Source organism: Aplysia californica, unplaced genomic scaffold (assembly GCF_000002075.1).
Source record: "Aplysia californica isolate F4 #8 unplaced genomic scaffold, AplCal3.0 scaffold00174, whole genome shotgun sequence".
NCBI classification, from domain to species: domain Eukaryota; kingdom Metazoa; phylum Mollusca; class Gastropoda; order Aplysiida; family Aplysiidae; genus Aplysia; species Aplysia californica.
Window position 1 is genome coordinate 1,061,606 of NW_004797444.1, and position 8,295 is coordinate 1,069,900.

Consider the following 8,295-nt stretch of genomic DNA (forward strand, 5'->3'; position numbering starts at 1 on the left):
AGATAGATAGATAGATAGATAGATAGATAGATAGATAGATAGATAGATAGATAGAGAGGGGGGGGAGAGAAAGAGAGAGAGAGAGAGGGAGAGAGAGAAAGAGTGAGAGCGAGGTTGGTAGTAGTGACAGGTAGAGATGCTGAATACAAAAATTGCAATTCCACAAGTACTCACGACTGCGCAGAGCGTCCCACGCGTCAGTCTTGTACATGGAATCGCGCGAGTCACTTGGTAATAGCGCTTGGGAATAACACTTGCGTTTAAACGTGCTCTTAGGCTGTACAGACAAGAGGACACACCAGATAGTATAATACAACACTGTAATCTATATTCTTTTATTTTAAAAGAAATATAAAAATAATAAAATATCCCTCGCCAAAAAAACAACAACACAAACACACACACACACAAAAGAACAACGACGAAAACAACAACGAGAACAACAACAACAACAACGACGCCGACAACAACAACAACAACAACAACAACAACAACAACAAAGGAATAAACTCCGTGATAACATACAAAAAAGCATGGTTAGTCTTAATCCAATTTACATGGAAGCGAGATCGTGAGAAATAAGTAAAGAACAGGAAAGATGAGAAATAAGAAGCGAACTGTGACATTGTCGTCAACACCGTGAGGTCATCGAGTCTGTTTTCATGACAACAGTGTTCTTGTCGTGACCTAGCTCCAGGCGTGCTTGGGTAAGTACTAATACTCCGTTTGAAAACTATTAGGAATCACTATATGACATGGTACCGATATATTATGTGAGGCATCGTGGTGAAATCAGCAGCTTGTCAAAATAATGAAATCAAATTAAAGAAATTAGAAATCAGCATTTTTGGTGGTCGATGGGCAATTATTTTTTTGGGAGGGGGCTCAACACCTTTTATGTCCCATTTAGAAACACATTTTTTGTGTGGATTTTACTGAAAAACATTGATTAAAGGCACAAAAATGTTAATTTTCAATTTTCAAGGACTCCCATACAATGGAAGTTACCAAACTATGGGGGTAATTTTACCTCTGAAATTAGTCAACCCTGAACCCCTTCAATCGCAAATACTTCGACTGCTATTCAACATAGATGGCTATTTTTTTCACCAAAAGGAAGGCAAATGAACAGTATAAAAGATGATACCAATAACCCCATACGCCCAACAATTGACGAGCGCCTGATTCCACCAGGTCGTGACACATAAATTATATTATTATTATCTTTCGAGTTTTACTATATTATGTTTTCTTTTTGAAAGCTTGGATAATACTTGGGCTGACGATTTCTCCTTCATTTTCTAGTTCATATTAACCCCTTCACTGCTGTGTTGGTGGTTCTAGAGGTTACGTTGTTCGTCTCTCATTCCATAGGTCCCGGGTTCAAATCCGGATAGCGACGGAAAATGTTTTTCCTCTAAAAATGTCTCCTTTCACATCCTTTCCCACTCTCCAACAATGTTCTGTCGTCTGTTTACTTTTCCACTTTCTGCGCCCTCCCTAAACCTTCTTTGCCCCTTCCTCTGGGCTCCTGACTCTTTCTGCAGCCTTTCTACTGCAACTACTTGGCTCCTTCTTACTGCTGTCTTTCAGGCACACCCCCGATCTTATGGTAGGAAAGATCGAACATTTAGCCTTCTCGAATAAGGGCGAAACATCTCGGAGGTCTCGTGCGCAAGTTGCGCGCTTTAACGAACTTTGGTAGTCCAAAATAGATAAGAGTAGGCTTCGGCCGCCACCCGGGCAAAATTCAAAATTTCCTAACAACTGAAAAATGTTTCTTGTGTCCTGCACGTTCATATGACCTTATGCAGTTACGAGCGCCGTAAAACACCAAAAAAACCCAAAACAAACGAAAGCAAAATAGTTTTTTTTAAAAACCCTGTTGTGTAGACTAATTATGTATTTACGTGTATTTTTTAAAAGCTGGTTCAATTCAATGTTTTAAAAATGATTTACAAAAGAAGTTTTCGTAGGTAGGCGATAGGTACAGCTTTAGGAGTTGCTCGTGAGTGGTTGGCGAGAGTTCTGGTGCAGTTTGCTCCTTTGTTCCCTTTCAAACACCTGTCGCCCCTATCTCTCCTCCTTCTTTGTGTTTGTTACTCTTTTGTAACCCCTCTAATTTTTGGCACTTTCATGACCATATTGTGTTTCAAGTGAATACTAAAACGAAACGAAATACCTTATTCTTAAATAAGGGGGCAGACATGGCTTAAACGCAAATGGAAACGTTTCAGTACTGAAGGGGTTAAAAACTTTCTCTTGCTAGCCCCGCCTTTATCTGTGGTTCAACGTTTGAGTTCTTTGCCTCAAACGCCGAAGACGTGAGTTCGATTCTCACTTCCTTCGTTCTGCTGAGACGTAATATCACAGTCCTAGTTGGCTCCAACAGACAAGTTAGAAGTAAACTGTCTGCCTTCACTCTGATGCGAACTGTACATATGAGTCCACTATAACATTGTCTAATAACGCTATTCATTATTAATTATATGTGGATTACTTAACTAACATCCTGGAACTCTTTAAAAAGTAGGACATGAGACAAAAAAACCAAAGCAGAACAGAACAGAACAAAAAAAAAGCCAAAATTAAAAAACCTGTGTAAACGAAGGCGAAGAACATTCCAATCATTTGTCAGCTCAACTCTACTTTGCGTGGAGAGAAGCAAAGTGCCGAACTCCAAGACATGGCATGATTAAACTGAGGGTAATAATGTCTCGGCGGTAGTGAAGTGCTGCTTCACCTACAGAACACACGTCTGGCTAAAACGTAAAATCCGAAGCTACATTATAATCATGTATCATTATTTAGGAGACAAATTACTTGTACTTGTATATCCTTCAAATAACATCGACAGTGAGAGACAACGAGGTGAGATACAACGAGAGAAGAAATCAAGTGAGTTTTTTTTCCCTATCGATTTTAGTTACATAATTTGAGATACGCCATTTTGTTTCACTGCCGATCAGACTAATGAGACATGCTTTGTTAATGACTTGTATCAGTTTACACGCCTGAGTCTTTGTGACCATTACTTTGGCCTTGAGTTTAAGTAGCAAGACTCGGGGCAAAACTATAAATCTTTTCAACGTGGTTGGCACTTTCTTTTCATTGTTTTCTCGATGTCGTCTCAAATTCTGAACCCATTAAATGAAAGATGTTGCAACATGGCCCGATGAATGTATATTATGAATTAATGAAAAGTTGGACACATTTACGAAGGAACAAAGAACCGAAGGGGCGAAAGGATGAAAGAGACGAATATACGAGGAAAATGAGTGAAAGAATAAAAAAGTAAAGAGAAGACAGAAGCAACGAAAATGATCAATTAAGGGACGAATTGATACATGAGTAGGAATGAGGTACAAGAAAAGAGTAAATGGGTCTTTTTTTGTTGGGGGGGGGGGTTATATTCCTTTGCAGAGCATTTGACTGAGAAGCGCCATAGCAAGGAAAACAACTGCGGTACCAAGGAAGGCATGATGGCATAATGCAAGTCTGTAGTGAATGGCATTAGACTTGCTGCTGTCCTGGGAACAGGGAATCAATGGATCTCTGAAAGAGAAGTTGGTGCTTTAAAGAATTTTAAACTGTCAAAGTATGACGGTTCTGAATCCCTTAAAGGTTCTGAATTCTCCTATGAGCAAGGACTTATCACACTCCTCTATTATCCCTTAAAAACTTAAATACAGAAAAACGGACGAAAGAGAATCGAAAAAAGACGAAAAGAAAGACAATTTCATCTTATTTAAAAGAAAACATAAAGAATGCAGAATGTGAAAATGAAAAAAAAAAACCTTGATGGAATAGATAGATAGACAGATAGTTGGATAGACAGATCGCTACCTTAGAAGTGGAAAGTTCTATAAGATATTTTTAGCCGCCTTTAGTTACTAAGACTATGAAGTGAGAAACCAAAATTTAATGTTCTATCTGTTCTGTCAGAATCGTAAGATTATTCAGAGTCGTTATCAAGATATTGAAAGAATTGCATTCCAAAAAGCTTGTTATTAAGATGTTATGAAATGCAAAAAATTCCACTTCAAATTTCTCAAAGCCAGGTGCTGAGAAGATAGAACTTTGTAAGTTTATGGTGGCTTGAAAGACTGACATACAGATAGATAGATAGATAGATAGATAGATAGATAGATAGATAGATAGATAGATAGATAGCGACAACGCCGAGAAGCCAATAACTATGCTGTTACTAGCAGTTTCTATAGCGTTTACCCTTGCCTGCGCAGTGGAGGTCTAACACAGGGTTAGGGTTACGGTCAGGGTTATGGTTCAGGTTAAGGTTAAGGTTGAAGTTAAGGTTCAGGTTAGGGTTCAGGTTAGGGTTACGGTCAGGGTTCGGTTAAGACTAGGGTTAGAGTTAAGGTTAGGGTTCAGCTTAGTTGAGGGTTAGGGTTAGGTTATAAGTAGGGTTAGAGTTAGGGTTACGGTTAGGGTTAAGTTAAGGGTTAGGGTTAGGGTTTGGGTTTGGGTTAGGGTTAGAGTGAGGTTGAGAGTGAGAAATTACGGTTAGGGTTAGGGCTAAGGTTAGGTTTTGGGTTTGGGTTTTTGTTCGGATTAGGGTTAGACTTAAGTTCAGGGTTAGGTTAAAAGGTTGTCAAAAGGGCAAGGGTTAGGTTTAGGTTTATACTTGGAGTTAGGGCTACGGATAATTTTGATGGTTGGTTTGTGTTAGGTGTAGGCTTAGACTTTTGGTTTATCTCAGGGTTAGGGCGAGGGATCGGGTTAAGGTTAAGGTTAAGATTAGGGTTAAGGTTACGGTTTAAGGTGAGGGTTAAGGTTAGGGTTAAGTTTAGGGTTAGGGTTAGGGTTAGGGTTAGGGTTAGTGTTAGGGTTAAGGTTAGAGTTAGGGTTTGGGTTAGGGTAAGGGTTAGGGTTATGGTAAAGGTTAGGATTAGGGTTAGGTAATATTTCTCAGTGTTATCGGAGTAAAGTTAATGTATCCAATTCCGGTTTGTAGACTAGTCTCACACATAATATATTTACTAGCTCCATTAATATGAGATCAGATATTGGTTCTAACAGTAAGCATTTTTTTTACTCAGCTGTGACAGTCAAAGGTGATAAAATCGGGATGAAATCATTAGCTCATTTACAGTTGAGCCAGTGGGACTCATCATCCTATTGATCTGACGGAGATCCGTAACTAAGTAATTTTCAATCACTGATATCTGTTGACGTCTTCTTTTGCATGAAGCAATGGAGGGTCTTACCATCACACAAAAGGCACAAATGAGGATCCAGTGAACAATGATGAATCTCAAACGAAGAAAGACACATATCAAGACAAACGCTTGTAGAAACACGAAGATTTTAAAAAAATGTTGAGTGGTATTTACCTGTACACCTAAAGAGTCGAATTTTGATTTGTCAGATCTATAATCCATATCATATGTGTGGTCTGCTATGGGATGTATGCCCGTACAAACATTGGGCGGTAGTTTTGGAGGGCAAAACTCAAAATTCACACATATCTTCCTTAGGATGGAGCAATATGAATGCGGAGTTTTGAAAATTTCCAAATTAATATCCATAGTTCAATATGCCCCAGTGGATTCGAACTTTGGTTATTTATGCTGAAGCCAACATAGTGAAAACTGAGCTATAAAGTGGCATTCCGAGTTACGCTTTGGGATAACCAACCAAACAGAGACTGGTTGCAATTTTCAGTACGAGGATAAATATAGTAAAAAATCATGAACAAAAGCTATTAATCATAAATGTTGTTTGCTCTGTCACCTATGAGAGTTATGTGGACAGATATAAAAGTATGCCATAAGGCTGCTAGGTGTGGTGTTGGTAATGTAGTGAAAAAAGAGGATGAGAGTATAAATAGGAAGTAGTTTTTATAACAGATAATTGTTTTAAACTGATGGTTGTTTGAGCAGGTTCGACTGTATACCTTTCCCTGGGATAAAATATCCTTCCCAACGGAGTCGGGGACCGAAATCGAACTCTTTCCTCCTTTTTTATTCTTTCTTTTCTTTCTTTTCTTTCTTTTCTTTCTTTCTTTCTTCTTTCTTCCTTTCTCTTTCTTTCTTTCTTTTCTCTTTCTTTCTCTCTTTCCTTTTTTCTTTCTTTCTTTCTTTCTTTTTTCCTTTCTTTTTTCGCTTCTTTCTTTCTTTCTTCCTTTCAAGGCGTTGTTCGTCCACTACAGGATATATCCCTCCTACAATCGAATTCATTGTAATGGTTTTTATTACAAGTTCCACACCTTAACTATTAACCTGCAGGTGGAGCGCACCTCAGAAAAGAAAACAAGGGCAGAAAGACCTGCCTCAAGTTATAGAATTACGCTTAACAAAACAAAGGCTTTTGAATTTCGGGGCGCTAAAAGCATTCCAGAATCTCCATTTACTGTGTGTGGAGAGTTCCAATGTTGCCTTTACCCGGAAGAGCATGCCAAGCTGGGAGCTAATCTGTTTATCGTGACGAAAAACAAACACTGAGGGATGGATTGATTAAACCCCGGTTACCTTAATTTTAAGGGCTAGGATAACTGGGGCTGTGACTAAATAGAGCAGAGAATGAATGAGTCTAGTACTGAATATTTAATGTAGTTGGGTTCTATAGGAAACAATTTCGAACATTTTTATGGGGTTTACTTCGACCCTGTTTGTTAGGGATTGTTCGTTGTGGGATACAACGCCTCCTTTTGCGGAATGACGCAGCTTGATTAACCTAAAAACTTTTTAAAAAGATATTATTATATTTTAAGATTCGGAAAATGCAAAGGTAAAGCTACTATTTGTTCAAGAATTGGAAGAAGAGAAAAAGACATGTATAAATGAACTCAAAAAATATTTTAGAATTTAATCGAGTCAATCTTCAAAGTAAATCTGGCTGTTATACGATGAACAGCAAACAATATAATCATTTACGATTGAAACCTCTTGAATTGAAACGACGCCAAATACTGAACACCACAAGACGATTACTTTCTCTCTTTGGGATACAGAAGTAAAGGCTTGGTTGGAAACGCCGATGGATACATATTTTAAAAATTGTTGTTGCGCTATCGACATTTCTATTACGGTCGTCACGTATTTTGCAAGAAAAGAGTAAGGGTAAGAGTAATATTAAAAACAAAAGTGGCTCTAGTAAAATGTCTTTTGGAGAAACGAAACAGCTTTCTCAGTCAACGTTTTCGCATATTTTTAGCTGGGCAAAAGATAGAGGACTACAAGAATGTTTCCTTGAAATTCGACGAGCATTTTTACAGATATCGCCGGAGACGCTGTTAAAAATGTTTTGCTTCGTTTCTAATACAGAGGTATTTTAGGAGCATTTTTTTCTGTTACGCTTTAAATATTGTAATAAATAGATGAGTGAGCCGTTTTGTAGTAATTATACCTTCTGTCGATTACTGTTCGTGATAATGTACAAAACTTGATTACCATAGTCCGTTCATTTTCTCGTGCCCAAATAGTTTCGTGCAATTTTCTCATAAACTGTTTGTTTTACATGTATGTATTGCCCTGAGCAGTCTTATATTTTTGTCTCATCTTAAGATTGTCATGACTCTTAATCTGAACGTCGAACAGTTTCTTCAAAGCGGAGAATTTCTTTGATCTTTTGGAAGAGAGAAAGGTTCCTGATCTGAAAATTCAATTTTACAGTAATGGGACGAGTACGGAAATGCACACAGGGAGGAAAAACATGAAATAATACTTTTTTTAAACTGTTGCTGAAAAGCAGTGGCCTTGGAAGTGCAAACCTTTCCGAATTGTTGACTTTCGAGCAAGGCAATTAACCCACCCACCCCCTTTAAAAAAAAGTAAAAATATAAACACAGAGACAAAAATCAGTGACGGCTTCGATTTTCGCAGGGAAAAAAGTATTCCTGAAGATAAACAGCCTTTCAAATCCGTGCACAAAATCCTAGTGCATTTAGTCAAGAGAAAACCCGAGATAAAGCAGTACAAACGTGGCCATTAGAAAGTAAACACACTATCTAAAAAAAAACAGGATGTTGCGAGACGGTGAGTTCTTTAAAGAAAAGTCCTTGACAACCTTTGCGTAATTTTATAGAAGGTTATTGATGTCGCTAGTGAAACTGACACAGAGACGTTTGGCCTCGTTTCTTAAAGTGAAGATCTTCTACAATTATCTTCGGACTATCTAACGCTTTGTATAAAAGATGTATCACTCCATAAAAACAACTCGCAATGATGATGATGATGCTGATGATGGTGGTCGTGATGATGATGATGATGATGATGATGATGATGATGATGATGATAATGATGATGATGATGATGATGATGATGATGATGATGA